This window comes from Cotesia typhae, unplaced genomic scaffold (genome assembly GCF_013202065.1).
Source record: "Cotesia typhae breed Kobodo isofemale line unplaced genomic scaffold, CoteBio_Ctyphae contig_44, whole genome shotgun sequence".
In the NCBI taxonomy this organism is placed as follows: Eukaryota; Metazoa; Arthropoda; class Insecta; order Hymenoptera; family Braconidae; genus Cotesia; species Cotesia typhae.
This window is the reverse complement of record NW_027423753.1, coordinates 2,302,268-2,319,550: the sequence shown is the minus strand read 5'-3', so window position 1 is coordinate 2,319,550 and position 17,283 is coordinate 2,302,268. Positions and strand designations below refer to the sequence as shown.

The 17,283-nt window shown below is 30.3% G+C and overlaps 1 protein-coding gene across 3 annotated transcripts in view; it reads left to right on the top strand.

The window, feature by feature from the left end:
• LOC141528757 (LIM domain only protein 3) overlaps positions 1-17,283 on the top strand; it is an 86,274-nt gene that overhangs the window by 55,102 nt on the left and 13,889 nt on the right. The window contains exon 1 of one of the 3 annotated variants that reach the window (XM_074244974.1): positions 11,012-11,307. The exons of the other annotated variants lie outside the window; for them this stretch is intronic. The gene's annotated coding sequence lies outside the window, so the exon portion shown is untranslated. Of the gene's footprint in view, positions 1-11,011; positions 11,308-17,283 lie in introns of those variants that run through there. 3 annotated transcript variants of the gene reach the window in all.

The window sequence follows — 17,283 nt, the reverse complement described above, 5'->3', positions numbered from 1 at the left end:
GACCTTCATTTTGTTAATACATGTATAAAATATTAAATACAGGGAATTTGGGGTGAGGTTAAGTGTGAGTATTTTCATAAAAAAAATTAATACTGTTGAAGTAATGGACTAAATTTATTTCAATGTACAGAATTTACTTGTTAAAAATTTGGTATTTATTTTTTATTACCAAATTTATTCTAAAAATTTTCAAATTCATTAACGTTAAAAATTTTTTAATCAAATTAAATTTAATCGTCTTAAATCAAACAAAAAAATTCTTCAACTAGAATTTTTTTATTTTTTATCTTAGAAATTTTTAATATCATTTTTTTAGTTAAAAAAATTTAACCTTAAATCAAAATTTCAAATTTTCAAATTTTCAGTGGTAATAAAAATGTCAAAATTTATCTTAAAAAATCCTAAATTATAATTGCATTAAATTTTTAAAATAAATTAAATTTTGGAGCCACAAAAAATTAAGTTCAGTCACTCAGTCTTTATTTATTTGACAATCACCAATTAACTTTTCAAAATTAGGCATGAAGCAAATCAATACATTATCAATTGCAGTTCAAATGTCAAACCCCAAGTATACTTAACAAGTATCAAATTTCCTTTAAAAAAAAAAAAAAAAAAAAAAAAAAAAACTACAAATGGTACTCAATCTTCTCTCATTAAAAGACCCAAATTTCCTGTTAAAAATGTTGAGCAAAAAAAAAAAGTAAAAATAATAATCTGAGACCCTTGCAAAATAACAATTGATTAATGTGCCAAAGTAACATGATCTCTAGACCAGTAGAGGGTATTACAGTTTAGCTAGAATGTATATACATATATAGGTTGTAACTAAACAGTGTAGAGTGTATTATAGTGGAGGTAAGGGTGAACTGGGTGAGATATATCTCGGCTGTAGCGGGGTGAAGAGCGCGAGGCGCCGGCCAAGTTGCGGCGCTGATTGCACCACAAAGGGTGCAATTATGCGGCCCTCGAGCAATCACCGCGCATTCTCCCCACTATTTGACCCCTCTCTTTCTATCACTCTCTTTCCCACATAACTTTTCTCTTTCTTTCTCATCATTTACCCTCACACACACTTGTGTTGGATCTCCATTGGAATCTTTTCATCTTCATTTCCTCTTTTATTTAAATAAAACACAGCTCTGATTTATTCGACGGGTTGTAATGGAAATAAAAAACGGTGTTAATGAACGATTGTCACTAATCTTCGCATTCAAAATTTATTTCTATTCGTATTAAAAAATATACATCATTCCTTGTATTCAAATTTACTGTTTTTGTTATTTTAATTTTTATTCTCAATTTTTTATGGATAATTATCTTCATCATTTTTATTACTATAGTTATTAATAAAAATAATAATAATAATTTTATCGTCAGTGGTAGAGATGAATAGTGTTCCAATTTTGTAGAAAAAACGGGAAGTTTTATAAACGTCATATAGAATTATGGCTCTAATATTTAATTTGGTGATGAACTCATGTAGTGCTACATTACCTCAGCTGGTGATGCTAAGAGCTAATGGTCTGTATGGGGAGAAGAGATAATTAAGTGGACTCTTGCAGGATACAACACATGTGCGTGTGTATGTAACAATTTTCTCAGTGTTTACTGGAAAAGACAGAGTGTTTTAAATGTACGGAGATCATACGAAGATATTAATAATTAATCACACTTGTTATACTTTGAGGCTTTATTTTTTTTTTAAGACGATATTAGAGTTTATTATTAAATTGCTAGACTAATAATTTAAATTTTTTATTTTAATTACTCATTTAAAAATATTAATTTAATTTGAGAATTTAGAAAAAAAAAATAAAAACAGTCTGGATTAATGTAATATTATTCAGTCATTCTTCAGTACGTATATCAGACTATAATTACCAGCAGGAAATACTTATAAAAAAAAAAAAAAAAAAAAAAAAAAACAGCAATACACATACAAAGCAGCTTTAGTGATTGTCATAACATTATCATCTACTCCATTAACATTGGGCATTACAATAACATTAGCATTACTTTAAATATCTTCTAGATAATACCGTGCTTACTGCCGGCCATCCAATATCATTAACCTTTTGCATAAAAACTAAATAATAATTTCGTATTTCAAACGCGCATCGCATATGAAATATAAAATATTTACTCGGAAACTTGGTGTCTCACCCTGTCAACATTATCTGAAAATTATTTCGAATATTGTTATTAATATTCCGAACAATATTTAAACGAAAAAACTAGCCGAGAAATTGTTAAGTAAAACGGACACGTTAATTCTTCAGAGCTTGTTCCGTCCGTGAAAAATTCGCTGAAAACTGTTGGAGTATAATAAAGTAAATTGAAGCATGAGGTCCGAGCGATATTTCACGGGTTTCGCGAGCCAGGCTTGCAACTTTAATAATATTCTATTTCTTCCATCAGTACATTACATTTTATATTATATTATATGGAGATGGAGATGGAATATGGCCGGTCTGGCACTAAGTCGGCAGCCAACAGTCAGTAGGAGCCAAGTTTAGCTTTTTTTGCTGAGGGATCAAAGGTGAGAAGAAAAATTTTTCGAATAAAATGTCTGATTAATTTTAAAATTCGCGCGCGTATTAAGGACTGATGATACAATTTTATTCTAACTTAAATATACTCAGTCTATAAAATTACACATTGAAAAAAAAAAAAAAAAAACGTGGATTGCTCTTTAAAATATTTTAGTAGTAATTTTATTTTTACAAATTTCTATAAATAACATATTTCTGACAATTTCATCAAATACCCCACGCTTTCTTAACAATAAACTGAATTCTTTTGTCAATCACTCTATTCTTATTTAAAACTTATTGAAAATCATTTAAAATTATTTTCTACTTTTTACTCTATACAATCCACTTATCTTTTTTAATTTTTCAAATTATAATTTTAAAAACTTCTAATTTAAATGTAAACTCCGACATTCAACAGGCGTCAAGCCGCAAAAATCTATGACATAAATCTTACATGAAAATTGTTTTCTTCATATCTTAATCCCCAATATCCTTTTCACTTTTGGTTATTTCATTTTTCCACTTAAACTAACACCCTAACACCCGTACATAAATACCCGGACGTCCGAAAATCTTCGCCCATCCTAAGTAAATTTCCCCCACGCATAATCGCTACATAATGCCCGGAACCTCGATACAGTTAAGTGGTATGTGCCCAAACAAACGAAATGCAACACATGTAAAAACAGCGATAACACATTTGAAACCGAGGAAAGAATTTAAACACACGACGCCGAAATAGTTTCAGAGAATACCGGATTCTACATAACTGAGATTATTGCTTTTAGATATTCATATTATTTACTTATATGACGAAGTAAAAGTATTTTGGACTGTCAATAAATAAATTTATTTTAAACTAAAAAATTTAATATCAATTTTTAGATAACTTTTTAAAAATTATTATCTTCAGAATCCTCGAAAAAAAAAATAAAAATGACACACTGCAGCAAATAAAAATAAAAATTGATGATTTTTCTCTAAAAAAAGCATCAACAAATTTTATTAAACAATAAGAAATAATTTATTTGAATACAAAAAAATTAAATTAAAGTTTAAAGCCAAAAAATTTCAATAAAATTAAATCAAAAATTGATTTATCGCCAAAAATTGAGTGGCACATTTCATTTATTAATGTCAATAAGCCAATTACTGCAGACTAAATGGGCTTAGGTATCTTCCTCGTGCTATCTTGCAGAAGCGAACTCGCAATGGAGATGACCCGGCATTCTTCGGTACAAAAAACAATTTAATTTTCCAGAAAATCGTCTTCTATCCGAGTTAATATTATGTAATATAAATCCAGTAAATTTTTCATAACGATATTAATTGATACGAGCTTATTGAAAATATTTTTCGCGAGGTTAGTTGTGAAATGTTTTTATCGATAAATTAAAAATATTTACCGGGAAATAAGGGCTGGGGACAATAATATATAGAAGAGGGGCGGTTTCTCGAGTCTCTGCAGTACACCGGAGTAATATCTATCCAGCCTACATGCCTACCACCCCGTATTCTCGGTGTGTACAGGCCACCCTCAACAATTTATTTATTGCCGTTTTTTCTCACTTGCTCTTCTTCTCACTCTCTCGCTCTTAAACTCATCGTTTACACAGTATACTGCACTGTTATTGCATTTTTCACAATCACCCTTATCCTTATCCCCCTCCTTCTTCGTCTACTTCTTATTCGACAATCGGTTTTTATATCTTCATCTTTTTAATTCTCGTAAATTTAGATGTAAATTAAATTTTTCAATAAATTTTGAGATATTTAATTATAATTCGTAGATCATGAAGATCAAAAATGTATAGCGTTACAAATGTCAAAAGGGTAGATAAAAAATTTTTTTTTTTACATTTTAAAAATTTATTTTTATCAAAAATTTTTTTTGTTAAATATGGTCTAAATAGAGATTTATCAGCGCACTATTGCGAAATATATCAAATATTGGCAAAGTTACATTCAAAATATTAAGTTTTGCAGTAAAAAGGCTTTCAAATATATTCAGTGGGTCAAAAGCGAGAAATATTTTGATCCGATTTTCGAGATTATGATTCCCGCTAGCTGACATTATCCTTCCTCTTTGCACAGGTAATTCATGAAAATATTCCACATCGTATCTACTTGCTGAGGCAGGGTAGATCAAAGCCTGGAAAAAAAGAATCCAATGACAATCAGTTCAAAAATTGACGCGGTTTTGATTTACCTGAAATAAGCATTCTCCTGATTCAACACCCTTGACATGATAAAATGTACTATAATTATTTCCAGAAAGCATTACTACATTTTCGTTTTTGAAGAAATTGTACTGGTTATCACTCGAAAATTTTTCCAAGTCGATCATTTTTAAGTTCGGCGAGTTGGACTTTTGACCCTTGAGCCTAGAACAAAGTGTTAATTTCAAACATTTGTAATTATCATTCAGGTACAGTTTGTCGACTCCATAGTTGTAACTTTTGATCATCTGATGGAAGAGACTGAATTTATAGTAGTTCTCAGAGTGGTCAGGATCTCTTGAATAGCTCTTTTTTGGCGTCAACGTTTCCACTTCGTTTTCATAGCAATGGCCGTACTCTTGGACCATACTGGGTGGTTCTTCATATTTTTGAGTTGTTCCATGGATATTGAAATGATATTGCACGTTTTCAGCATCAATGTTAATGACATCGCCCACTTTCAAATCGTCCAATGACACATTTTTAGATAACATTTCTCTATTTGGTCGCACGGGTGGATTTGGTAGTGATCGAAATTCAATTCTAACTACGTTTTTTTTATTAATGTTATCAAAGACATTTTCCCTTTCTTCAAAAAACCATTCCAAATCATCTGTGAGAGAGATCTTTTGAGCTTGATGGTTGATTTGATTCTCGAGTGTGAAATTGCCGTTCTCAGTAAAGATTTGGCTTTTGTAAACGTACGATTCAAAAAATGAATAGTTTGCGGTTGGTGGTGAATTTTTTTCAAGAAAATCACGGCACATTCCCTTTGTATGCCAAAAAACCTTTAATTTTTAAAATTATTAGCAAAAATATTGGCTTAAAATGATTGAACTACACGGTAAAAAGAAAACAGGAATTAATTTGGGAATAAAATGTTAGTACAAATTTTTTATATTATAAATTACAAAATTTAACATTTATACTGCAATTGCACGACTCATAACGCAATTCGTAACATAAATAAGTCAATTATTGCTGTTTTAATTTTTTCCATGTATTAAATTAAATTTTACCTGATAAAAACATTCTCCAGTAAAAATTGAAGATACATAACTTGTCTCATTATTTTTTCGGTATTTTAAAATGCTAGTCATGTTGAAAATAATAAGGGGAGTTAATCCATCGTTAGCCATTGAGAAATTGAATTCATTAACAAGGTTAACATTCAAATATTTTTTGCTCTTGAGTAAGCATACTTTAACAATACTAAAAAAGTAATTATCACTGATGTCGCTTGGATCAATATCTGTGTTATAATATTTAATAGTGGTAAAATTGTTCACTTTTGACGACAATTTTAATTTAATATCATCAACAAATAATGTCGGAGCATATCTATAATTCATAAAAGATTCCAAGTTCATACATAAGTCCTTCCGACGATTGAAACTAAAAATATCTTCGTTATTTTCCGTTTCTATGAACTTAGTGGCATCAAATCCATTGAAAATATCATCCAGGATTTCTATCGATTCGTAACTCAAATTTTTTATGTTCACTATATCACCGACTTTTATTTTCTTTAGCGGCACAATTTTTGCGTTTGCACTTATTATCAAAAGACAAATTATGAGTAACATTTTCTATTACTTTCTTATACCGCAAATAATTTATTTAATACAAATCTTCATTAGTCTTCAAGCACAGGTTGGTATTATACTGTTAATTTAACAAAAATTGTTTACAAGATGAGTGTCACTATATTTTTATCAAATAATTGATCTTCAGATAATTGCTATATCAGTTATAGAATAACAATATTAATGGTGATCACTCAAGTCATTAATGTCAAGAACATACAAATTTATTATCAAAGACTAATTAAATCATTAAAGCGACCCCTGAAGCAGGCCACGTTTATCGATATAAATAAATTGATATCCTAATCTTGAAGTTGGAGGTATTGAAGCATATTGAAGTCATACATGACAATATTAGAAAATTTCATAATTCCATATGTAATTTTTGATATGCCTATACATGGCCTGATATGAAAAGTGATCATATCAGATAATTTGACGTCAATATATGGTCATATATGACCAAATATAATTTTTCGGCCATAGTTACTGCATAGTATATCCGACAGGTGGCGCATTGTTGCTAAATTCTCTCGTTTAAAGAGAGTTAAGTTTTAAAATATGAATTAATAATTCGACTTTTTTTTAAAGAGTTTATCTGAGATTTATTTTTATTTTAATTGAATGCAAGAAAAATTTTTTTCTTGATTAAACAAAATTTTATGAATTCAAATTCGCTGATTTTCGAATTTATCGGCATACATTTTTTCAAAAAATTAAAATAAATCTTATTAATAAATTAAATTACAAATTTATTTATTCAATTCAATAATTCAACTATTTAACATAAATTTAGTTACAAAATTCATAAATTTGCGAAAAATTTGCTATAAAAATAAATTTAACAAAATAAATTGAAAGTGCAGGAGTCGGAGCATCGGATTAGTATTGATACGTGATAGATATCGTGAGAGATAAGAGCTTTTCCGGAGAAGCAGAAGCTCCATTAGCCGACTCGGTTGTCTCTTGAGTCCATTACAAGATGAGCTAGTCTCAGCGCAGCTTCTATCTTTAGCCCCTGGCCCTCTCCAAGTTTCGGTGGGTTGACAACTCCTAAAAGTAGTTTCCCTTGCCCCTCGGCCCGAGCCCTCCTTAACCCTTATCCGGCGTAGAGAGCTTATACGTTTGCTGGAATGAAATTGCCGTGGACATTGGGTCGTCCTTCGTCAACTTCGGTCTTTACTAGTAGCTTCTACCAAACGCAATTTCACTTTGAACCTTTTGATGATGTTTCACGAGTTTTATGAGATTTTACAACCTCATTTACATGTAAATTATTTTTATTGTTTATCATTTTTTCGTTACATTTACATTTAAATTGTTTGTAAGAAAACGATACGTGGTTAAATAAATTTTTGGTGTTTTTACTTTTACATGATGATTAATTTTTGTCAAAAGTTCACCAAAAAAAAAAAAAAAAAATTAAATTTATTTCAGAAAAATATTGTCAGAATTTTAATAAAAGATGAAGAATTTTTCGTTGTTAAAAAAAACTTTTTTTTTTTTGTGGTTTAAAAATTAATAAAATTTAAAATTTATCCACCAAATTTTGAGATCAAAACTACCATTAAAACTTTCCCAAAATATTTAAACCCAAAACTGTTCCCTATATACGTCGAAAAAGGGCATAAAACAGGCAAAAGTAAAATAATTATTTAGCTGGAAGCAACAATCTCAAATAACGATATCATAAAAAAGTTCCATCACCGGTCACAGCTAAACGAGCTCCGGTAATAGCGAGGGATATAAAAGAATAAATATAAGGCTGAAATAAAAAAAATATATGGGAAAAACGTGAATCCTCGGTTTCTGGATTTTCGACTTGAGAGTGCCTCCAAAAATAAAAAATAATAAAAACATAAAAATAAAACGTTGTAAAAAGTTTGAAAGAGTAAGAGAAGACGGACAAAGTCATATTCCAGAGGAGAGTGCTTGCGGCGAAGAGAAACTCGGTAGAGTACCTCAACTCCCTACACTGAGTCGTCCGGGGATTTATTATGCATGGGGCTGATGTATCGGACATCAGACGCGTAGCTAGGGTACTCTTGAGAGTGGACTCTGGATCACGGACAGACAGGACCGGGGAAATTCTTATAATATCTATACATATGATACATTTATATAAAGCAATTGAGTTTTTCTTCTTCTCTTTCTACGATCAGTGACTCCATAAATTGTTTCCTTGTTGTCGTCCCCTGTGATAGAACACACAATATTATTAGAGCTCGTTTCATCACAAATGCCCTAACATCTTTATTTCTTTCATTTCGATCGACCTTGGAACTGTCTTTCTATTCGAAAAAATAGCCAAAAAAAAAATTCAATTTATTTAAAAGTTCGTCGCAATACAATTATATAAATTCAATATAAAAAAGTAAAAAGTATTTGTCTACCCTCCATTAAGAATCTAAAAAGGGTCAATTACCTTGAGTAAATTTTTTCAGTGCTTTGAGTCACCCACACCCAATAATTACCCAGAGTGCCCGGAATAATCACGCCAGGAAAAAATATTCCCATTAATCCATCCACAACTGATTAATTTAGCAAATGAATCCCTTTTTTACGCTGTCCTCCCAGCCCCAAAGTTGCTTTATATTAAAAAGATAAAAGTTCCCCAGCACCGTTTAGTTTAATACGTGCAATATAATAGTCGCTTTTCTTAATACAAAGACACGGCGGTTTTTAAAATACCTCCCATCATCCGCGTTTACCTCTGAAGCCTCATAATCGAAGTAGTATAAGTCGAGGACTAAGTAGACCTACAGAAAAGTTCCTCTAAAGTCTTTTAAGTGATTAATACTCTTAGTATTATTCTTGTGCTTCTCTTTATCATTTGCCACCGACAAAACTATTACAGTGGTAGAAATTTTGGTTCAAGAACAAAATTATTTGGAAAGCTAGCGACTTGAACAATAATAAAGTGCTCTGATAGAGTAAAATTCTTCTGAAGAATTTTACTCATATATATAAATTTTCTGCTCATTAAAAAAATTAATTTATTGGATAAATTCACGAATTTCTTGAAGGAAAAATAGAATTTTGAATCTTCAAAAAAATTAAATTGTGTAAAAACAATTATTAAATGGAACCAAACTCGATTGATTAAAATTTATCCGAATCAACTAATTGAAGACACTCCTTAGGGCGCGCTAATAATTGTTTTTTCCAATTTACTAGAAACCACTCGGTAATAATTAAAAAGTTCATTGATACAGCGTACTTTAATCTATTGAAATAACTATCATAATAAAAATAACAATAATAATAATAATAATAATTCACCATAGATTTTATTAGTTAATGCGTTTGGTCTGAGAGTAATGAATTAAATTAGATTTGTTTGTTTTTCGGAGAGAAAAATGCAATGAATAAAAATAATAGACAATATAAGGCAGCATTAGTATCAGTATTAGTATCAGTGTAAGTGTGCAGGGTTTATAATTTAATCTGGCGAATGATTCCGTGAATCGGTGTATCCTGGCTGCGGCAACCCTTTCATTACTTAGTTCCCACCCGAAGTGTTCGGGCCGTTAGTCGCGTTAGTGGTAGTGGTGAAGCTATCCTAATAGGATATAATAATGATAGTAACAGTACGCGAACGCAATACGGGATACGGGACACGGGATACGGACTGGTGTGGTATAGAGTGCAACACTAAATCAACGACGGAGTAATTTTTGTAATGGGAGGTGTGGCTTCCCGAGGAAAGGGTCCAAAGGTGGGAAGGATTTCGGGAAAGTGGGGAAATTTCCCCTGATTTGCTCTCATACGCGGGCTTCTGGCTTCTGTGCTTATTGTTCCAGTTGTACAAGCACTACAAGGGACTCGGAGGTGGAAATCCTCGGTATTTTCAATCTCGTTTATTTAACGTCGTGACACTCGTTTATTTTATGTTCAAGGATTATTAATTTTATTTTTTTGTTCTTTGTGATAGTATTTATTTAATTATAATTAATATTTTATGGTGAATAATTTAAATATTTTTACAAAATAATTTTAATAAATTTTTGCAGTCAAAATATTAAGCAGCTGAATTAAAAAAATATTTTTTAAAAAAAATATATAGTCATATGATAAAATCGGTTTTTTCAGTGAAATTTAGTATCATTGCAAAGGTCTTGACTTGAATTTGTACTTTTTCAAATTGACAAAATTTTTATTCATGTTCCATTAAATTTTTTAAAGGACTATTGAGTTAAAAAAAAAATATTTCGAAATTTTAAAATATTTATAATTACAAAAATAAAATTTAATAAAAATCTTCAAACTAAAAATTTCACTAGCTAGAAATAAATAAATATCCAGACAATCAAATAAAAAAGCAGCTCACCAATTCAGAGCACAAAATAAAAAATAATTTAATAATTAGAAAACAAAATAAATGCCAACGAAGCACGCTATTGAGGAAGCATGTGATCCGAGTAATCAGGGGTAATTTCCCCAACACACTTCACCAGAGGGGACGAAATTGCCGTAGTAGGGTGAAGGTTGTCTAGTGGGGATCTCGAGGCTCTGGTGGGAGCGCTAGAGGGGTGGTGAATCTTGGTGGGGATTTATTGGTGTCGGTGGCGTGCCGCGGAACGTCACACGCGACAGTTTACAGCCGGCCGCTGAAGCATATGGTTATATCACTCTCTACATTATACTATTTATTAGTCGCGAGTAATATAATTACAACCGCTTTATTTTCTCTGCCAAAAATCACTCTTTAATTAAACATCGAATTATTCGTGTGGATAATAATAATAATTAGTATCAAAATAATAAAAAAAAAATTTTTAGTGACTTTGTTTTTAAGTGAAGTGAAAATTTTTGTTAAAATAATTTCGAGTTAAAAAAAAATTTGAAATTTATATTTTAATAATTTATTTTAATTTTAAATAAATTTTAACCAAGAAAGAACAATTGCAGTTGCCAAAATTGCTCCGAACGCAAGAAAATCCGCACATGGCTCACGTTTGCCAGGTAATAAAAAACATAATTAATAATTAAAAATACTTATTAATTAAATTGAATGAATAATAATAATTATTCAAATAAAAAGTACTGAAAGTTAATGAATAAAGTTGGTAATGAATAAAAAGACGTTAATGAAGTATTTAAAGATAAAATGAAAATAAAATAAGTCCATTATTAGCGTAGAAACTCTCGGCGTAACGTTGATTGGAGTCGACTCGAGTTTCGATCGGATTTCGAAGCGTCGGATTTAATTAAGGGGTTCGTCTCCAGTCGAAAAGGAAGGGTTGGGTGGAGGGAAGGAGCTTAAGGAGTGCTGCTACTGCTGAGAGCTTCGAGCTGAGAGTATTAACTCAGAGACTCTCGAGGTTACTCGAATTACCGGCAGAGGTTGAGGTATTTAAGACTCAACTCACTCGGGTCTATGTATTTTATATTTATATTGACTCGAGTGTATTCTATTGTAGTGCATTGTGTATCTCTGTAATGTATAATGCCTTTCATGCACTTTGCTTGCATTCCCATTCGAAGCGAATAGAGCGCAACCTACTTCACCCTCTTCTTTATCTTAGTATATAATAATAATAATTATTATTATTATTATAGTAATAATAATAACAATACTGAAATAATGAATAATAAGGTATAAATATATGAGCAATCTTTTTGTGCTCCTTCTCATTTCAAGGGATTTATTTGTGAGGATTTAAAAGGGATTTTTTTTTGCCCTTTAATTATTTATTAGGGTCCTTAGGATGCTTAAGTTGTTTTTGACAGCTTACAAGATTTTGATTCGAAAATTGCTGTTTAAAAAAAAAATTTAATATTGTAAAATAATTTTGAATATTAAATATCAAATTTATGATATTAGAAAATTTATTGCATTGATTTTTTGGCTTAAGAGTGGTTGATAGTTAATTTTCAAATGTGTTTTGCTTATGTATAAGATAAAATTTCGAAAAAAAAAAAACGCTTCGCTCTTCGATAAATAATTAAATTAAGCGCTTTTTTAAGAATTGGCCTTTATTGGCGAGCAAGAAAAAAAATGTAAACCCTTCTTAAAATTTAGATGAATTCTTAATCATAAAAAATCTTATTTAGTCTTTAATAATTTGAAAGAAAAATCTTGAACTTACTCAAAACAAAAATTAATTTTTTAAATTAACTTTTTTGTTTAATTCAAGACAATTTACTAAAAATCAAGAGTATCAGCACTGAAATATTATTTTATATTTAATACGTTTATTGAATTAAAACTATATCATTTTTTTTCATGGATAAGTAATAAAAAAATAACGAAGGTTTTTTTTTTATAAATACAATTTGTTAAAAAAATTTTTAATTATTAAAAATCAAAAAAGAACAATTGAAATTTGGAAAAAATTGATCAGAATAATTTGTAAGTAATTGAAACAAAAAAAAATTAAATAAAATAGTTTTTAATAATTGGAAAAATGAATAGAGCATTTAAAAATGAATATTTTCAAAAAGCAATTTAAAAGTACAGTGAGGCGAATTATTGATCTCGGTAAGCGTAATTGAAGTTGGAAATTAGTAAAGCACTATGCAGAAGAGAGAGAGAGAGAGAGAGAGAGAGAGGGGAAAAAGTAAGAGAGAGTGATTGACGTCGAATTCCACAGCCCTCGATATAATGAACCAGCCCTCTTTAAGCGGTTTCCTCGACGAGCGACTGCCGACGTATCCGTCCATTTGGATTTCGATAATTGGCACTAGTTTAAGTGACACTGGGGGCTCGTTAGAAGCTACTACTCCGAGAGTACCCACTACACTACTACATACTACATACTGTTTTAGTAGTCCTCTATAATACGTCAGTCACTGAGAACTGGGAACTGAGTAGATCGTGTGTGTAACGGTACACCAGTCACCGAGTTCCGAGTTTCCGAGTAGTCGATGATGCACTCTGAAGAGAATGCCCGAATTGTTTCGTTTGAAGTTACCCTACTCTATACTACTGTTATGTACTGTACTACACTGAACAGAGGTTCAGGGGTGAAATATATAGTGCAGCCACTGTCACTGCTGCTATACTTGTGGTACTTGTCTGTGAAGGCGAACTGAACCTGCTAGAGAAGCTACTGTTATTTGTATACTCCAAAGGAAGCTTGACAAATAAATCCACTTGAGCTAGTGTTTATTTTAGTTTACAGTTAATTTATGTCTTTATTTTTTATTTTTTTTTCAAGGTTAATTTATCATATTATTATTATTATTATTATTATTATTATTATTATTATTAAACAATTAATTTATTAATAATTTAATTTGAAGACATTTATTTAATTTATTAAATTTAAAAAAAAATTTTTTAACATTTAACGACTCATATTTAATAAATAATTTATTAACAGTTAATAAAATTTATTAAATATAAACAAATCCTTCTATAAGTGTATTTTCCCCAAAATTTTAATTTAAAGTTCATAAATAAAATTATAGAATTTATTTATATAAAATATTAGAGATTTAAAAAAATTCAAATATTTGAAAAAAAATTAATTAAAATTTTCTAACATTAAAATTAAAAAATTACAAAAGTATTTAATAATACTGCCATTAAATCTCCATCCACAATTATAAAAGGCAATAAATTTTTAAGTTCAAAATTTAATCGCTCGATAGACAAAAATTTTTTAATTTAGTAAAATATTTCAATAACATCGAATCCTAAATTTTTAATATCATCAAGTGGATTTAATTGAATTCTGGTTTTACATATCCATATACTTATATTAAACAAAGGTATTTTAAGTGAAGCAGAGGGAAGTGAGTGATAGAAGGGCAAAAAACAATTCCCATAATGCCAAAGATAATTTCCGAGTCGGACGGCCAATAAAAAGCCACTTTGCTCGATCGAAATATCAAATATAATCCTCTTAAGTCGCTCCCGCCATTATACATCCTACACGTGCATGTATGCCATCGATGTGTGCAGACACGAGTATTTTTACTTACTCTTTATATAGCAGCTGAATTTGTGGGGTGGTATCTCACCGAGTGACCAGAAGCTCCTATTCCTTTTCTCGATACAAGTTTTACTTCGGCGACCTTTATTCTGTGGGCTAGCTACTATAAATATATATATATATATATATATATATATATATATATATATATATATATATATATATATATATATATATATATATATATATATATATATATATATATATATATATATATATAGATGTATAGATATATAGATATATATATCTATATATCTATACATCCAGACAGAAAGGCTGCTTTGGTTTGGTTACTTTACTTCAGTTGAGTTTAGTTGCTTTTACGGCGATTGAAACGTGATCTGAGTCCTTAGACATGCCGTCAGGTGGCACCAGTATGTCTGCGGTGAGTTTGGGGTAGACAAGCCTCTAGAGGTTCCTTGAGGGACATATCTCATAAGTATAAGTACACGGAAAAAAATTTTTTTTTAAATTACCGTGAAAATAACAGCAGTTTAAAAATATTACTCAATTTTTGATTTAATTACAATTTTTTTAATAATTATTTTTTACTACTTTAATGCATACATTATTTCTTAAATTTAAAGTTGGATTTTAAATATAATTCACAAAAAACCATCGATGAAAAAGTAATTAAATTACTACCGTATCTCGAGTAATTAAATCTAAAAGTTTAAAAAAAGAAAGAAAAGTTGGAAAAACGAAAAGTTTGAAAAGGTATCAGCGATTGAATTCAACAGAAGCGTTTCGTGCTCGGGGATATTGCCCCGATATCTTTCGATTATCAAGAGCGTTCAAGACAGCGCGAGGATCCGTAGCTTCTCGAGCGGGCAGCCGCTGTCCTGTTATAGAATCTCGGGCAAATAAATAACTTAAACTCTCCTTGCAGATAGAGACCATTGTCTTCTTGCTCTTTCAATTAATGTTTTTGATTGATTTCGCTCTTTTTCCGACAGTTTGAGCCACCGTAATCTTTAAATTTCTTTTTTTAACGAAACAGAAATAATTAACAATTATCTAAAATAATGAAATAAAATTTCTAATTAAAAAAAAACATGACTCGGATTCGAACTTAAGACCTTACTTTCTATATAAATAAAAATTCACACATTTATCTTACATCAAAAAAAAAAAATTATTATGATTTTTTCTTGTTCAAAATTGCTATATTATTAATTTTAAAAATATTAATAATTAACAATTAGAATAATAAAATGACAATTTTTTTTATAGTTTTTCTTTTCGTTAAAAATCATTAAATTAAAATTTTTTTTTAAGAATAAAAAGACGATCTAAAAAATTAAGTGTATATTTTATTGACAGATTTTTTAGGCTTCGAGAATCGATGTACCAAGCCTTAGAGAAATCTTAATAGAATCAGCAAGTTTTTTTACAACTTCTAATTTTTTGTTAGATTTTTTTAGCCGGTGACTGACCGTTGTCGGACTTTTCTTATACACCGAAAAATGCTAAGAGAGTTTTCTGTTTTCATTCCCATCCGCCGAGGGTAGAAAGTATAAGGCAACAAGACTACTTATTCTAAGAGTATAAACGTGGGGTGATTTATGAATATTGGTTGCTACTTTGTGTATCGGTAGGTAAATTTTATTAAAAGTAAATAAATAAAAGTAAAAAGTAAATACAAGTATAAATAGATTTTGTGTAAAACTCATAAGGATATCTTTACTAAGTTGTTATTTATCGCGAATAAAAAGCAATTTATAATATTAAAACGGGTATAGTTTGCAGGGTGTAGTTTGTTTTTATTAAACCCTCGGGGATGAAGAAGAGTAGAGGGTAGGGTTATAAAAAGCAATTTAATATTTTATTATTGTATTTAGATTCACATTGAAGGAGATATTGTCTAGCAAAAAATAAGTTTAAATTGAATTCCTTGGTCCCTTTGTAACCCCTTGGCCCCTTTTCTGCGAGGGCGCTTTTTCTCTGTGTTTTTTATGGGTACTAAACCTCTCTGGCTACTCTACTCGAACTCAAGTTGTCTTGAATCGCGATGGTGCAACGATTTCTTCACTCCCGCTCTCCCTCCACTAGTGACCGCACTTTTCGCCCCTTGCCTTATATCTTCCATTCTTTCCTCCTTTTCTCATGATACCCGTCCGAGAACTAATTTCTAACTGACCAAGAGCTTTGACTTATCTTTAATTGGATCTTCAAGATTACTTAATTTTTATTTTAATAAAAAAAAGCTTTCTTTTCGCTCAGAAAAATGTTTTTACACTTGCGAGAAAACTCGCAAAAGAAAGCCGAATTTATTGCGCTAAAAATTTTTTTCTTAGTTTATAAATTCTTGCTTTAAAATCTGTTTTTTTTTTTTTTTGTTCAAAAGTATGTTTTTATCTCAATATAATCGAATTTTTTAACCAAAAAAAATTTTTTTTAAGTATTTTGCTTAGAAGACTGTCGAGTGTTCTGTCTGAGTAAAAAGCTGCAGGGAAAGAGTTTGTAATTCCACGTGTAGTGCTAGAGGACTTTTTCGGTGAAATTTCCCCAGCAATGTCGGGCTAAAAAATACGATCCAGCACTCATCAGGCAGTATTCAAGGGTCGCGACGAGGACCAGCGTGCATTTATATATTTACAAGGGTATCCCTTGTATACTTACATGCTGACGATCATTATATCGCCAATTAGAAGACAGCAAACTCGGTACAGAGTACGGTGACGCCTAACAAGCTTCCTGGGGGAGTAAAACTCACATTTACTCACTACATACACCCGTATACTTGGCCCCTAATCATACAAGGGCCCCTACTCAATCTACCTCTATCTGAATTATTACGTAAAATAATGATAATAATAATGAAATACCTTTTTTAATAATTACATTGAATATTGAAGTCCTTATTTTCGAGATTCTAACTCGAGAGTCACAGCTGCAATAAAATCGACCAGGATTTTTTTGGTCAAAAATTGAATTGTCCAAAAATCTAATATTTTAGCCAAAATCAGGACAAGAAACTTTTGAAAGCCACGGATAA